Source organism: Phascolarctos cinereus, unplaced genomic scaffold (assembly GCF_003287225.1).
Source record: "Phascolarctos cinereus isolate Bilbo 61053 unplaced genomic scaffold, phaCin_HiC Scaffold_4;HRSCAF=312, whole genome shotgun sequence".
NCBI lineage: Eukaryota > Metazoa > Chordata > Mammalia > Diprotodontia > Phascolarctidae > Phascolarctos > Phascolarctos cinereus.
Genome location: NW_027555847.1, coordinates 265,277,042 through 265,288,035, shown reverse-complemented (window position 1 = coordinate 265,288,035; position 10,994 = coordinate 265,277,042). Strand labels below are relative to the sequence as shown.

General features: G+C 36.7%; 1 protein-coding gene across 1 annotated transcript in view; it reads right to left on the bottom strand.

Annotated features, from left to right (window-relative positions):
* FRMPD1 (FERM and PDZ domain containing 1) overlaps nucleotides 1–10,994 on the bottom strand; it is a 250,376-nt gene that overhangs the window by 109,887 nt on the left and 129,495 nt on the right.

Genomic DNA, 10,994 nt, shown 5'->3' with positions numbered 1-10,994 from the left:
CATTTGGAGTTTTCTTAGCAAAGACACTGAAGTGGTTTGCTATTTCCTTCTCTAGTTAATTTTTACAGATGAGGAACTGAGGCAAACAGTGTTAAGTGACTTGCTCAAGGTCACACAGCTAGTTTCTGAGGCGAGATTTGAACTCAGGAAGATGAGTCTTCCTTATTCCAAGCCCAGAGCTCTATACACTGGACTTGCCCTTTTAGGGACAATCATCATTCACAAACAGTTGATCTGTGCTTTACTTAGTAATTGCTGATGCCATATGTTTGTACATTAAAAGTGATAACTAACTCTAAGCTGATTTCTGAATGTAGTAGCATAGAATGCCAAAGTTGATAGCCAAATGTGATGTTTTTCAGTTACAATTTGGAGAGGCATTCAATTAGATTAGTATTATTGTGACAATAAGTTTTGTTTTACATTCAATGTTTTAAGTCTGTGATTTTTTTTTATGTCAGTGCTGTGGTTATAAGTCTCTTGCATTACAATTTTGGAAAATACCGTATAGAAGTACTGTAATTTAGGGATCCGTTATCTGGTATGATGCATGTAAGATAAGTTATATCCTCCTCGATCTGAATGCTGTGGTTGATTTATACTATTACAATTGCAGGGACAATTATCTTGAAGACACAGCCAATATTGCTCCTCTCACTACGAAAGTATTCCAAGGTGTATCATTCATCAGTTAATTTGGGGTTAGTAAACAGTGCAGCAGATGTCAGGAAGTTGGAAGTGCTATTAGAAAACATAGTTTGAAAGCAGTCAATTCGCAAGGACTGAGGATATTTTGTAAGTTATCAGAAAATGAACTACACTGTAATAAATTTGGTGATTACTCCTTTGAAAACTAAAACCATATAGTTGTAGTCTATTCAGATCTTGCTTGTTTGTAACTGCCTCATTTCATTCTCTGTTATTTCTGCTGGCAGACTCCTTATTGATGTGAAACATTCCAACATATGAAGTTTTGGGAGGCCTCTGCCCAAGTGAGTGTGAAACGTGTTTGAAAGAGACTGGTTGGGGCAGCTACATAGATAGAGCACTGGGCCTAGTGTCAGCAATAGCTGGGTTCAAATCCAGCCTCAGACTCTTACTAGCTGTGTGACCCTAGGCAAGTCACTTAACCCCGACTACCTTCAAAAAAAAAAAGGAAGAAAGAGAGTGGTTCAGGAGGCTAAAACATGCAGGGTATGAACAAACTCTGGCATCTTTGTTTCTGCAGATTCATGAAGCTAAGTCCAAGCAGGGGGGTTTTCAGCAGTACTATCCAAAGCCAGGAGGGCCAGAAAATGTAAAAAAAAGATCTGGACTGACTCTATGGCCAAGATGGGTGATCTCTAACCTTTCAAAGAGAACCATGATGACTTTATCTAACTTCTCCCACAGCTTTTATTAGCTAGTCAAGAAGACTTTATTCTTCTACCAGGCTAGCTCATTTACACCTTCCTAATCTTAATCCTGTGTTATGGCATAATTGAACAAAGGGGGAGACAATTTTATGTTAATTGGTTGTTGCTTCAGTCCCGGCTGAAATTTTTCTTTAATAACCCAACAATATTATTATACTTGCCTCATCAGCAAGGGATGTGATGTTCGAAAACAAAAACCAAAACAAAGAGAGCAGCATACACGGTAAGTCCTTTTCTTTTGATAAATATACAAGTTTACTTTATTAAAATAAAACAATGGGGCAGCTAGGGGGCACAGTGGATAGAGCACTGGCCCTGGAGTCAGGAGACCTGAGTTCAAATCCGGCCTCAGACACATAACACTTACTAGCTGTGTGACCCCGGGCAAGCTACTTAACCCCATTGCCTAACCAAAAAAAACAAAAACAAAAACAAAACATAAAATAAAACACATTCATCATTATAACATCTAGGTGATGGTATCTTTGTTGGACTATATATGGTTTTAAGATGAATTGAAGTTTACCTTACTGCTAAAAAAGACTCCAAAGCAATCACAAAGGGAACTGCTGGAAGGCTTTATAACCAGATTTGCTATTAACCACTAAACACTGCTGGGAGATAGGATCTTCAATACCCAGCTCTTGTGTACCAACGTAAATACCACTGTGCCCATAGAGTTCAAGGCAAAAGGACAAAGCGATGTACTAATTATTTTCTCCTCTACTCCAAAGAAGAGGACTTGTCACTCCAGAGCATGTACCTTCTTTTTTAAAAAAATTGTTTAATAAATCAGAATAAATTTAAAAAATTTTTTAAAAATTAAATTTTTATTTTCCCCCAATTACATGAAAAAATACTTTTTGGCATTTGCTTCTTAAAACTTTTAGTTCCAAATTCTCTCCCTCCCTCCTTCCTTCCCTCCTTCCTCCTCTCTTCCCCCCCATTGAGAAGGCAATTTGACACAGGTTACATATGTGCAGTGATGCAAAACATATTTCCATATTAGTCACAGAGCATGTACCTTCTGTTAGTATGTCTACCATCTCAAGGACAAAAAGATCATACATTAATTCCTGATGAATGACTTTCTAAAAGGAGCTGTGAAATGTGTAGCTGGGAAAGCTGAGATGTATAAATTCTATTTTGGAACATCCAGATGCATGTATGGTTCTGTCCCTTTGCCTGCCACTCTCTTCCTATCTCGGTGACCACAAACATATTCTTTAAGAAGGCATTTTTTTAAAGCGTGTGTACTAGCATACAAAATGTCTGTGATATACAAATTCACAAATCCCTACCACTGAGGACCAAATAATGATATTGCTGCATTTTGTAAGGTAACAGGATTTAGCCACGTTTCCTAGTACTGGTGATCTGGACAAGATACGAACATCTTTAAATTTAAAACTGGGAAAGAAGGTAGATTGTTAGGATTTTTAAAAAGTCACCATATCTGTGATTCCCTAATAGTTTCATTGCTCAAAGAGGTCAGCTTTCTGACTGATATAACTCAGGAACTTGATTTTTTTTTCTACCTGTATATGTTGTCTTTTGTAAATGGCAATTAAACTTCTAATCAATTGTTAGGAGTGTATATGCTTAAACTTGTTTTCCCAGTAGTTTTTGGTGGATTCATGTTGATGTCTTCACACCTTGTCACATTGCTTTCTTTGACTTAATGAAAAAAAAACTTCTTTATTTCGATGAGATAAATATGATTCTAGTCCCTAGGTTCATTCCTCCATAGCAACTGAATATCCATCACTTCTAGTTTCAAGCTTGGCTGATGTTGTTCTAAAATCTACCCAGTCACTTTCTATTCTCTTATCTTTCTGGGTTCAGACTCTGGCTTCTCTCTGAGAGTAGCCCCGCCTTAGCTGATAGTAAACCAATTCTCATATTTGGCCTATAGTAAGGTAAATTACATTTGTCCTATAATCAATCTTGTCTGATGTCCATGTCACTCCACTACACTAGAGAGACTTGATTAGCACCTGAATGTTCTTACTGCCTAGGAAAAGTAAGCAAGATTAAATTGGCCACCTGTATCATGAAGCCAACATGGCAGTTTCAGTCTGGGATGTACATGAGGGACTAAAAGAGATTACCGGTTGATTGTGATTAGAAAAAACAGGAGCTTTATATATCAGCTCCAGAGAAGGCTGGGAGAGCTCCACATCATTTCTACCTCTCTGCCTCAGATCTCTCCCCATTCTAATCAATCCTTCACTCAGCTGTCCAAGAGACCTTCCTTGAAACACAGTTTTGACCACGTTCTTCACCCCCCTTCAATAAACTCCAGTGGCTCCCTATTGCCTCTATGATTAAATATAAAATCCTCTGTTTGGCATTCAATGCCCTTCTTAGCCTGGCCTCTACCTACCTTTCCAACATTCTTAACGACACTGGTCTCTTTGCTGTTCTTGTTTAAGACTCCCAACTGTCTATGCATTGGCTGTCCGCCATGCCTGGAGTAATCTTCTTCTTTATCTCTTCCTCCTGGGTTCCTTCAGGTCTCAGCTAAAATCTCACCTTCCGTAAAAAGCTGTTCCTGGTCCACTTTAATACCAGTACCTTCCCTCTGAGATTATCTCCAAATTATCCTGTAAATGTCTTGTCTGAACATAGTTGTTTACCCATTGTCTCCCCCATTAGATTATAAGGTTCTTGAAGGCAGAAACAGTTTTTGCTTTCCTTTGTATTCAGAATTATTCCTGACCCAAAGTAAGCACTTAACCAATGTTTGACTTATACTAGGCAATCACATGAGAACTTTCCTTTGCATTAATAAGTAAGATTGTCTAACAGGCTGGGATACACCAATGCCACAGAGCATCATGCTCTGAGGTCCAGAATTTTCTTGAATCACCAACCATGGACCATACATGATAACTTCACTCATGAACACTGGCCTGACAGTTTAAAACAATCAATGATTCCTTCTGAGCTATGGCTATGGAGTTATGCTTGGAGGTTCTCAGGTTGGGAGTACAGCTACTTGCCATATACCTTCCATACATAATGCCCCACTGAGGAAGTCTGGGTCCTGATACAGGGACCCTGGAAAGAATGCATGTAGAACTGAATAGTCTATCCTGACATGAGAGAGAACAAGCCCCCGAAAAAGCCTAATCTATTTATTAGTGCTCCTGGAATAATGCCAGATATTTGCCATAGAATAGAGAATTAGTGGACTTCTTTTGGACCTTTACAATCATTCAGTTGCAGTGCATACAAAAATATGAGATGAAGTTGTAGCTGCAGTATATTAAAAGATTTGTTGAGCTGAACAGAGAATTGAAAGTCCCTCTCCAGATCAGAGATAAAGGATAGAGCTCTGGTCATCAAGTCAGGAAGACCTAAATTCAAATTTGGCCTCTGACACTTAATATTTGTGTGACCCTGGGCAAGTCACTTAATTTCTGCTTGCCTCAGTTTCCTCATCTGTAAAATGAGAACAATAATAACAATGTGGGCAGCTAGGTGGCGCAGTGGGTAGAGTGCTCAGAGCTTGGAGTCAGGAAGACTAATCTTCCTGAGTTCAAGTCTGGCCACAGACACTTACTAGCTGTGTGACCCTGGGCAAGTCACTTCACCCTGTTTGTCTCAGATGACCTAGAGAAGGAAATGGCAAACCTCTTCAGCATTTTTGCCAAGAAAACCCCAAATGGGGTTATGAAGAGTCGGACTTGACTGAAATGACCGAAAAACAACAAATAGTATTTTACCTCCCTGAATTGTTGAAAAGACAAAATCAGCTCTATTGAATGAGTCACCCAAGGACAATTAGGTCAGCAGATTAAGGGGCTAAAGACTCAAGTATATCTTAAATGCTAAGATTGGTCTTCACCTACTGCATTGTTTTCTGTACCAGTTCAAAGCAGAGTGATCTAACTATGTTACTTGGCATATTGTTATGGCATCTAGTATGGTTTTTGTCCCTTCATTGTCTTGCTGCATCTGATGTATTAAAATAAGATGCAGAGAACACCATAATATGGACCGAGATGATTAGTATGTTTTGCTTCTGATTAGCAGGTACAAAAATAAGATCCTCAAATTAATACAGATTCTGCTTCAAATGGTTGTACTCAGCACAAAATAGGGGAAATGTGGAAGCATGTTAAAAACTATTTTAGTTCAACTGAAAATATTAAGAAATAAATATTTCTCTAAGCTAAAGACTTTTCCCTTTGAGAAAATTTATAAAAGGTGGGCCAAGGGCCTGGGAAAATGGAATAAGACTGTTTACCAAAGTTAGAACCAAAGATAACTTTAGTCTAGGTAAAGCCATTGTCCTTACATCCCCAGAAGGATTAAGGGTTATGACCCACTCAAGGGCAGTATCCTCTTTATCCTCTGTTAAGGGATTAGAATATTGATCATGAGGAGGAAGTCACTTTGATTACATAGAGGAATGATCAAAGAAGGGACAGAGCAGTCTTAGAATATTAAGTGATGATTATTCCATTAAATGAGGCAGGGTGAATTTTAACTACAAACTGTATTTTATTATATTATTCCCTTTCCCTTATTCAAGATTCCTGTAAATGTTTTCTCAAGTTGTCTTGGGGGACAGAGATGTATAGGGGCCATGACTAAATTCAGTATGCAGTAATTTCTTCTCTAAGCTATAAATACTTGGATTTAGAATGTTAGATTAATAAAAATTGTTTCTGGCAAACTTATACCTAAAATGCAGAGTAAGGTATTATCCTTGAGTTCATGGCATGTGAGGATTGCTTGAAGAAACTACATTTAGCCTAGAGAAGAGGTTTGGTGGGGAGAGGGGGGAAAGGGAGAAGGCGATGGGACATACCTGTCTTCAAGTATTTAAAGAAAAAGAGATTTGATTTCTTTCACTTGGGGAGAAGGCAGAAGGCAGAGCAATGGGCAAAGGTGCAGAGAGGCAGATTTAGGATTTACATAAGAAAAAGCTTTTCAGCTTTCTAAAAATCAAGCTGTTGTATACTTTCTAACAATTAAGTGCAATGAGCTGTCTTGACAGGTAGTGAATTGTTCTTCAAAAGCAAAGGCTCAACTATCACTTACTTGTTAGGCCTAGAATATTAAGTGATGATTATAGAGGGGATTCTGTTCACATCTGGATGGGATAGACTCTGTGGCAGCTGGGGGAGACTGGAAATACAACTCCTCCAGCCTTCTCATGAAAAACAATACAACTGACCCATCCTGGGACTGGACCTGGATCCTTTTATGCATCTTCAATAGGTTCTGACCACTTAAGCCAATCGTCCAAAACCCTAACCAAGATTATATTACAGATGAGCAAAGAAACAAAGCCTCCTAGATGTCCTTAGGCTTGAAGAACACATTTCTTTAAAAGTCTAAATAAATTGATGAGTACTATCTAATCTATCTCTCCAATGTTTGTACCTAAAAAGAAAACAAAATTGTAAGAGCAGAAAATCCTTGATAAAAAGATTTAGACCCCAATGGATCTTTTTTATTAATTTATTTTGATTTATCAACCATCACTTCCATAAGCTTTTGAGTTTTAAATTTTTCTTCCCCTCCTTCCCCAAGAGGGCACGCAATCTGATGTAGGCTCTACATACACATTCCTATTAAACATATTTTCACATTAGCGATGTTGTAAGTAAGAATTAGAGCCAATAGGAGGAACCACCAGAAAGACCAATGGATTTTTAAGGAAGAAATATTGTGATATTATGAGAGGCCCAACTTGGCAGAAACCACTGATAAGCACTCATTTTTTCTTCATATTCTTCCAAAGAATGGCTTTCAGCAAAGTGTCCTACAAAGTAAATTTCTATTAAATGAATTATATTTTACTGGTTCCCATTCAAAGTGATGTATGTGCCTGGGGTGGGGGTGGGGGGGCAATTATTCCTTGGGTGTACATTTAAGAATAAAGCTCTTAAAATTGTATACTTAAAATATACATTATGTATATAATTTTTAGAAAGGAGTAAAAAATCTGATAAAGCTTTAACAATGTTACATAAATATTAAAAGTTAATGTATTTTCATGGCTAATGTAGAAGTATGTTTTGCATAACTTCATATGTATAATAGGTATCATATTTCTTGCTTTCTCAGTGTGTGGGGGAGGGGGTGGAGGGAGGGAGAAAATTTGGAACTGAAAATAAAAATAAAAATTTTGAAGTTCATGTATTTTACAAATATTAGTAAGATTTTCTATATTCTAACTAAGCTACATTTTTAAAATTCTCAAAATGAAAACTTAGTACAACACCAGAAACTGTGCCTCAAACTTAAAATTACAGAGGCAGCCCACCATAAAGTTTTGGCAATTAGACTGTGTTATGTTTTCTTTTCTTTTGTTTTATTTAAATGAACCTCCAATTCTCTTAACATTTCTAAGTCTAGATGAAGGGGCCTATTTATTTCTTCCCAGTGATAATCACCCCTTAAATCACCCAGCTGCTTTTAAAACATTCACAGAATGAGACAGTAGAAAGTTGAATTTGGAGTCAAAGGACCTGGATTCAAATCTTACCTCTGCTACTTACGTGTTTTTGAGTAAGTCACTTAACCCCTTATTAACCAAAAGAGACCCCTTCACACCCTCCAGGTCTCAGTTTCCTTCTCTATAAATGAGGAGAGATTGAAGTAGATAATTTCTGAATTCCCATCAATTCTTAATATTATTACAGAGGCTAAAATTTTGCTCCTAACCCTGGAATGAAGTAGGAAATTAACTGTTAGAAACTGATAGGCAAGCAGGCCTCCTAGGCTAAGAAGACTAAAGAGCTACACACTCATAGTGGACTGATAGGGAAACAGTGCTTTAAATGAACTTTTGGCTTAACACTGAATTCTCTTACATGAATTTCTGCATGTTTATTTTGAAGACACACTACAGTATAAACATTTACTTAATAGGATGAATACTTTAACTTTAGTGGGACTCAGTGGCCCAAAGCACATTAAAAAGCAAAAAGAGTTTTCCTTTCTAGATAATATTTCCAAACTAAATAGTAAAAATGGTAACTGTAGGATGGAATGTGGAGGGGGAGGAGGAGTATCAAACTAGAGTAAAACAAAACAAAACAAAAACAAAATAACAAAATAACTGATGGATACCAAAAAACCATAATACTACTGTTCATATTTTCTAAACTCCAATTCTGCTATTGTGTGTGACCTTGGGCAAGTTACTTTCTAATCTCAGATTCCTTGTTTGAAAAAGCAGGGAGGAGAGGTGTCCAAGATAATCTCTACGGTCCCTTTCCTCTCTAAGTCCTATGACCCTGTAGAAATATGCAGGTAGTCTAGTTACCCAGGAATTTATAATAGAAACATACAAATCATCACATCCAACTTAAATGTAAGAAGGAACAATGAAGTTGCAATTCTGATAATTACAACAGTCTGTTTAGAATTCACAAATAATATATAGCCTAAATATGTATGTAAGTTTTAGAAAGGACAAGGCACCTTGGGTACAACCTAAAAGAGAATGTCAGAACATTAAAGATTATTAAATAATGGCAGTCAGCTTACCCCATAGATGTTGACTGAAGGGTCTTCTCAAAAGGGAGAAGAGAAAACCTTACTCCTAGGGTCATTTGTGTCCTTGAACCCCACACAAGTTCTAGAGGGGCTCTGGTGTAGAAGCTAATTTTAAAGCTAAAAGGTCACATTCCAAAGACTATAACCACAAGTATGTCAATGTCAAATTACTTTCTTATATTTAGACAACAAAGTACAAACAAAATTGATGATTTTCCATCTGGGAAAACTTTGGTTTACTATGAAGAAGTCATTTCCCGTGTCTCCAACTGGGTCTACAACTGAGTCTACACATCTGAACTCAGTTGAAGCTCTCTCTTGCTGTATTTGAAATGAAGCAAAACAGTGTTCATATAATGAGGTTTGGCTTCCTGCCTTTAATTATCATCTTTCCCAATGTTCTTCTGATTACATTCCAATTATCATGATAGCTGGGTTTGGTTTTTTTTTTTTAGCCATTTGAACAATCTAAAAGGAAAAAAAAAATCTGGCCAGAATCATCTTCTCTGTCCATTCTATACTATAATTCAGAAAAGCACATTTTAAGTGGTTACAAAATGAATACATTCTAAGAGAATCAAGTTTAATTTATCAAGATGATATTGTGCCATTGTTGCTGAAGAGTCTCTTCCAATAAGGTTAATGTTTATATACAATATCAATATCTTACTAAGCCTCCCAACATCCCCATGCAGTAAGAAAGCTCAAAGCACATTATCTCTATTTAGAGGATTGGGTGATGACGTTCATTACAGGAAGATTAAACAACGTGTCCAATGTCACACAGAAAGCTAGAGATGGAATAGGCAGCCTCTCAACCTTTCTGACTGCTCTTGAGTAGAGCTCTGGACTCAGACATTTCTTTTCTAGAATCCTGCATAAGGTAAATTGCCAAAACATAAGCAAGGGAAAAGGTGAGATAAAATAAATATATAATGAATTCACCTACAACATAGCTCTACATCTACAACACAGATCTATGATACAATGATATTTCCTTCATACCTCTTCTTCCTCCACCTCTTCCACAGAAGCAAAATACTAAGAAGATTATTGATGCCCCCAAATTCAATGAAATTAGATGTGTGCACTAAGACAATATAACTTGTAGGATGACTTGAGATGCATAGGAAAGAAAATATCCAACAAATGACATGTCTCTTTCACTTTTAAATTTGATTTGGAGTCAGGAAATGTCCTAAATTTGTTGTTAATATACTTTATATCTACTATATTCTGTCACCAAATGGAGACCATAATACTTTCCAAATAATTATTACAGAAGAATGTGAAAATTAATGATGAGGTAATGTCTGTGAGGTGCTCAAATCATTTTAGAGAGTTATGGTAAAAGGTAGTGTTTTAATTAATATTTAAAGATATTCTACCCAGATCTGAGCTTCTCTTCTCTGCAGAATAATTTCATATCCAAAATTCATACTAGCTTGTCTATTAAATAAATTCATGTTACCAAGAGCATGCAAAATAAGCAGGGTATGCCATTCTACTTACATGTGGATGATTATGCCTACCATTAGCTAAATGAAGAAGCAATTTATTAAGTTGCACTCGCTGATGACTTGGAATCATAGGTTAAAACATGAAAAAGAGGAGACCAAATTTCAGAAGGCAGTCTTTACTAGCATTTATACATTGCAGCCCCGTTTGAAAGATTGGGACAAAATCCAATAAGCATTTCCAAATGAAATGACTTCAGTGGCAGCCACATCCTAAGCCAGTTAACATTTTTAGTCCTAAAGTCATGCACAAGGAGGGAAGGAATAAGAATAGCTACTTGGGTCCTATTACTAATGTGCTATAAAAAATAATTTTAAAAGTTCAAGGGGAAAAAATCAATTGTTTCCTTCCACAAAGCTTTCATTTCTATAAGTATACCTGCAAAAAGAGACTAAAGGCTTTTCTTCATTTTGAGAACATTACCAATGTAATATACACAAGGTTTAGCATGCTCTAGTCTTTACCTCAATGTCTTTCAATTTTTTTGCCTACAGAACAGTTTTACTTAGTTTTAAATTATGTAGCCAAGATGATTTT